Source organism: Dipodomys spectabilis, unplaced genomic scaffold (genome assembly GCF_019054845.1).
Source record: "Dipodomys spectabilis isolate Male_0828 unplaced genomic scaffold, ASM1905484v1 ptg000134l, whole genome shotgun sequence".
Classification (NCBI taxonomy): Eukaryota; Metazoa; Chordata; class Mammalia; order Rodentia; family Heteromyidae; genus Dipodomys; species Dipodomys spectabilis.
In genome coordinates this window covers 608,700-615,481 of record NW_024870811.1, presented here as the reverse complement: position 1 = coordinate 615,481, position 6,782 = coordinate 608,700, and positions in this window count along the sequence as shown.

Here is a 6,782-nt window from a genome sequence, read left to right as displayed (position 1 = left end):
AGATCCTTAAAGCTGTCAAGGAGAAAAGATTAATCACCTATAAAGGGAAACCAATTAGAATCACCTCAGATTTCTCAGCAGAGACAATCAAAGCAAGAAGAGCCTGGAATGATGTATGCCATGCCCTAAAAACAAATAGCTATCAAGCAAGAATACTGTACCCATCTAAACTCTCCTTCATAACTGAAATCCAAATAAAAACCTTCCATAGCAAAGAAAAATTGAAACAATACATCTCCAACAAACCAGCCCTACAAAAGATTCTTAAAGACGTCCTACACATAGAAAACCAGCAAGACCACAATAAAGGCCAAGAAACTACACCCAAACTGAGAATCCAAGAACCATAGGAAGGACCCAGTTTTCGCAGCACCCAAGAAGGTGGATAACATGACAGGAACTCCCAAATAACTCTCAGTCCTATCTCTTAACTTTAACAGACTCAACTCTCCAATTAATGACATAGACTATCTAGTTGGTTTAAAAAACAAGATCTTTCTATCTGCTGCCTTCAAGAGTCACATCTTGCCTGTAAAAACAAACACATTCTCAATGTTAAAGACTGGAACAAAATCTACAAAGCAAACAGCCACCATAAACACGCCAGAGTTGCAATCCTAATATCACATAAAATAGACTTCAAATTAAAATTCGTGAGAAGAGATAAAGAAGGTTGCTACATAAAAACTAAGGGATCTCTCCATCAGGAGGATATTACAAATCTAAATATCTATTCGCCAAACAAAGGAGCACCCAAATTTATCCAAGAAACACTACTTTCCCTCAAATCCCACACAGATCCAAAGACATTAATTGTTGGGGATTTTAACACACCACTCTCCCCACTAGATAGATCAACTCGGCAAAAACTCAACAGAGAAACCGCATATCTAAACAACTGCATAGATCAACTAGATTTAACAGACATCTACCGAATATTTCCCCCAAAAGCATCAGAATACTCATTTTTCTCAGCAGCACATAGAATATTTTCTGAAATAGACCACATTTTCGTCCACAAAGCAAACTTGTCCATATTCAGAAACATTGAAGTTATACCTTGTATGCCTTTCATTCTCTCAGACCAGAAGGGAATAAAATTAGAACCCCATACCAAAAGCCACCTAAGATAGTCCGATAACACATTGAGGCTGAGCAACACACTGCTGAATCACGAGTGGGTGATAGAAGAGATTAGAAAGGAAATTCAAATGTTCATGCTATTAAAAAAAATGAGCACACAAATTACCAGCTCCTCTGGGACATATTAAAGGCAGTACTCAGAGGCAAGTTTATAGCTCTGAGTTCCTACATCAACAAATTGGAGAGATGTGAAACCAACAATTTAATGAGACATCTGAACCTCCTTGAAAAAGAGCAACAAGATAAACCCCAATGAAGTAGAGTGAACGAAATAATTAAAATTAAATCAGAATTAAATGAATTAGAATCCAAAACAACTACAGAAAGAATCAACAAAACAAAGAGTTGGTTCTCTGAAAAAATTAACAAAATTGACAGACCCTTAACAAATCTTATCAGAAAAGGAAGAGAACACACCAAAATAAATAAACTCAGAGATGAGAATGGAAACATCACCACAGAAACAACCAAGATTTAGAGTATTTTAAGGGAATACTTCTCAAAACTTTATGCTAATAAGTTTGAGAACTTGGCAGAAATGGACCTTTTCCTGCTATATTGACATGGCAAAATAAACCAAGATGAGTTAAACCATCTTTTTTTTTTTTTTTGCAAAAATTAAACATTTATTGAGCACATGTTTGTTTAGTAACAGCAACACATACTTTCTCCAGAAAAGATGAGTCAAATCTCTTTAAACTGAAGGAATAATTCTCTGTTCTTCCCAGGTTAGACCCAAATCTACATTTTTATACTCTGTAATAACTTTCAAATAATACATACACACACAAAATAACTGAAGGAACAAACTCACATAATTCCAAAATCAAAATAGTTTAAGGTAACAAGCAGTTAAAGGGCATGTCACAGTGTACACAACCCCGTCGGCAGCTTTAGAACTACTGCTACTCGAAAGAGTTAAACCATCTTAACAGGCCCATATCAAGCATTGAAATAGAAACAGCAATGAGAGACCTCCCAGCTAACAAAAGTCCAGGAGCAGATGGTTTTACAGTGGAATTCTACAAGGCCTTCAAAGCAGAGCTCACACCAATACTCCTCCAACTCTTCAATGAAATTGAAAGAGAAAGTTCACTACTGAACACATTCTATGAAGCAATCATAGCCCTCATCTCAAAACCAAGAAGGAACTCATCAAAGAAAGAGAACTATGGACACATTTCTTTGATGAACATTGATGCAAAACTTGTCAACAAAATTTTGGCCAATCGAGTTCAACAATTCATCCAAAAAATCATACACCACGATCAAAGAGGATTCATTTCAGGGATGCAAAGCTGGTTCAATATACGCAAATCAATTAATATTATTCATCACATCAACAGGAGCAAGAATAAGAAACACATGGTTATCTCAATAGATGCAGAAAAAGCATTTGACAAGATACAACACCCCTTTATGATGAAGGTTTTGGAAAAATTAGGAATCCATGGAACATTCCTCAATACAATAAAGGCTGTATATGACAAACCTACAGCCAGCATTATACTTAATGGTGAAAAACTAAATCCATTTCCTCTTAACTCAGGAACAAGAAAAGGATGTCCGCTATCTCCACTTCTCTTCAGGCTAGTATTAGAATGCCTCGCTAGAGCAATAAGACAAGACAGAGACATAAATGTGATCCAAATAGGGAAAGAAGAAATAAAACTCTCCCTCTTTGCATTTGACATGATCTTGTATTTAAAGAATCCCATAGACTCTACTCCCAAATTACACAAGGTGATTCAAAACTTTGGCAAAGTAGCAGGGTATAAAATTAACCCACAAAAATCAATGGCTTTTCTGTATGCCAACAATTATAAAAGTGTGGATGAAATTAGGAAAGCAACTCCATTTGTAATAGCCCCACAAAAAATAAAATACCTAGGAATTAGCTTAACCAAATAAGTGAAGGACCTCTATGACGAAAACTTTAAAAACTTGAAAAAGGAAATCAAAACAGAACTTAGAAAATGGGAACAACTCCCATGCTCCTGGATTGGAAAGATTAACATCGTGAAAATGGCAATACTTCCCAAGGATATCTACAAATTTAATGCGCTACCAATCAAAATTCCAACCTCATTCTTCAAGGAAATAGAAGAGGCAATCCAAAAATTCATATGGAACAATAAAAGACCCTGAATAGCAAAAACGCTCCTCAACGGAAAGAACACTGCTGGAGGAATATCAATACCAAATTTCAAACTCTACTATAAAGCCATAGTAATCAAAACAGCTTGGTACTGGCATAAGAACAGACCTCAGGATCAATGGAATAAAATTGAAAACCCAGAAATGAACCTATAGACCTATAACCATCTAATCTTTGATATGGGAGCTAAAAAATATAATGGAAGAGAGACAGCTTCTTCTGTAAATGGTGCTGGCAAAATTGGTTAACTTGTAGAAAACTAAAGCTATATCCTTATATATCATCCTGCACCAGAATCAACTCGAAATGGATCAAAGACCTCCGACTCAAAGCCTTTCAGACTCTTATCTCCAATTAACAACTAGAAAAACAGAAATGGTGCTGTGGCTCAAGCGGTAGAGCACTTGCCTTGAGCTGAAGAGTGAAAGGATAGTGCTCAAGCCCAGAGTTCAAGCCCCACGACCGACAAAAAAGAAAGAAAGTAAGAAAGAAAGAATGAATGAAAGAAAGAAAGAAAAGCTTACTCTGATGAACAAATGTTTACGCTTCTGTTATTAATTATTATAGATAGTTCATAGGTCACAGGTTTATCTTCTAACAGAATGTAGCTCTTTTTTCTGTTGACTTTTAAATACATAACATCCCATTGGAAACTGTATCTATTGCAGAATTAAATAAAAAGCAAACAGATACTGTTTTACATGTCTCTGGTATGGCATGTTCAGAATTTTAGAATTAGTATTTAATAGTCATAGGCATATTGAAGAAAACTTATATTCTGTTCTCTTAACAATTATTCAGTTTTAAAAGTTAGGAGTTTCCATAGAATTGAACTGTTTACTGTTTTACTATAAGACAATACTAAAATTATGATTTTTCAAAATAATGGCAAGTATATTGTGAAAATATTGTATACTTTGATAACATTCAAGTTGATGACCCTCTGACAGAGAAAGGGATAACAGAATAATATTTACTATACAAATACAGTGAAATTATATTTTATGTAGCTTATATTTAATTTAATTATACAGTCAAGGTGATATATAGAACGGGTTGCAATAATTGTAAGGTAGTGAATACATAACATGTCGAACTTTTTACCCCCTCCCTCACTTTTCTCACAGTTTTTCTTCACCCATATACCCCTCACAAGTTGTAATGTAAATTTCCAACATGTTGTCTTGTGAGTATTGCTATTGATTTGGTTTGCCCTTTGTTCTTTGTCTCGAAATTTTGTTGTTCCTCTTCCCTTGCCAAATTAAGATAAATGTATATACAATGACACATGATACTGAAATCAAATACTGCAGGGAACAAACCATTGGGGAAAACGCAAAAGAATAAAAGAAATCACATAGTACATTAAAAACAACAACCACAAAGAAAAACCTCTGTTTCCATATCTAGGAGGTCATTTTGCTCAGCATAATTTTATGCATATCCATTGAGCCATTCTGCTCATTTGCTAGGACTATCCTAGATATTTCCTACTTATTACAACTGAGAGAAACTATGGAATATCTTCCTTTGTGTCTTGTTTATTTTACTTAGTAGGATTTTTCCATGTCTTTCCATTTGGAATTGGAAGCATAGAATTCTGCTGCATATATACCACATTTTGTCAATTATTCATTTACTGAGTGACATATTGGTTTAAAACATGATTGCATGTAACTATTACTTAGGGTCATTCAAAAATGACAGATGCCACCTCCCCAGACATTCTAAAATCATGATTTCTATGTACGATAGGATTTCATGGTGGTACAAGGGCTGAGATATCTGGAAGAATCTAATGCATATCTTGCACTGAATTAGGCAGAATGATATCCAGTATCATATAGGATAAAAATGGTAGTGACAAATTATTCCCTTGAGAAAGATATAGAAGGCTGCCAGCAGTAGTAAGTAGTTCAGATAATTTTGAAGCATTAAGAAATGCAAGTTCAAGTATGTGTGTTTAAATAAAAAGTATGTAAGTGGAAGGGCAAAAGAAGGGGAAGAGAAGAAAATAACCTAGAGCAGATCATTTTGCCAAGTTAGAGTATAAAAATACATATTCATTAACTTCCAAGTTAAAAAGAGAACAATATCATACCTCCCATTCAATTTAGATTCTTGAAAATATTTACTTGGCTTTTTCCTACTTTAATGCTCCAAAATAAATGAAGACTTATAAGAAAAGTTATGTGATGTCCATTACTTCACCCTGAACACTAACTGTGTTTTGCCCTCTTTTCTCAATTTGCACTTGGAAAATAGTCCCTAAGTTGATGATGTTGTGGCTGATTAGAGTCAGAGTCAGGAGCTTGTACATTTACAATTATCTCAGCATAGTTTAAAGCAGATCCCCCCCCCCCAAGATATCCAACTACATTGTCTGAAGCTGTACTTTGAACACACCCTGACACCTGAGCTCATAATTTGAAATTACACTTCAGCATTTCCTTGGCACATTCTACGTTATGCCATTGTCTGTTTTGCACATTCCTTTTGAGTTCTGAGTTGCTCTATTTCCATTTCATCTGTACAAACTGCTAAGAATATTGTTCAACTACCACTTCTTGTTGCACGTGCCCAGTCTATGTATGAAGGTACTTTGTCCATGTTAAACAATAGGGTAGTACTCACTCTCAGGAGAAAAGTTCCACAGTATAACACTATGCCCATATTAGAGGATGTAGAATTTAAAGAATTTTGAGACAAACAGTGATATTAGAATTGAAAGGCTCCTTAGGGACAGTTTCTTGGAGCTCATTAGTTTACCCAGGAGAAATATAAATATTCACAATATCTGGAGCTAATTAGAAAGTATCGAATTAACACTAGATCCTAGATGTTGTGTTAGTACTAGTCACCCTTGTATTATTGTTACATCAGAATCCTTCCCTACTTGCAAATGGGTATGAGAAAATGAAAGAAAGGCATTAATGCAAAATGTCATATCTTTCTATGCATTTAATCTTACTGGTGAGGGTAATGTCTGAACTCGTCCATTCAATAAAGTTTGAAGTTTATAAGAGAACTTCCTACATATAAGAATTTCTGGCAGGTTGATTGACACGGTTATTTCAGCATGGAGAAATCCCTAACAAGAACTAGAGTCAATAGAGTATATGACAGTTATGATGTGTCAATGCCTATTGAAGCATTTTCTATTCTAAAGAAGAATCAATTCCAGGAGTCTTCAGTCACATCAGTAAAGCTGTATGTTCAACCTAATTCTTGGTTTACTTTTCCTACATTTATAATGAATAGGCTGCTAAGATATCCAAACATATGTAAAGATATTTCAATAAAACTCCATATGATGTGGATACATGGGTCACTCGTTGGAACTGTAGGACAAATTAGGCTGGTTTGTGCTGTAGTTCAATCCATAAACTCCTGGCTAAAAAAGTCTTCAAAAAATATTCACAGAATACCTCTAAGTAAAGTTCATGAAAGTTATATCTGTATAATTCTTCTAAGGTCAGGA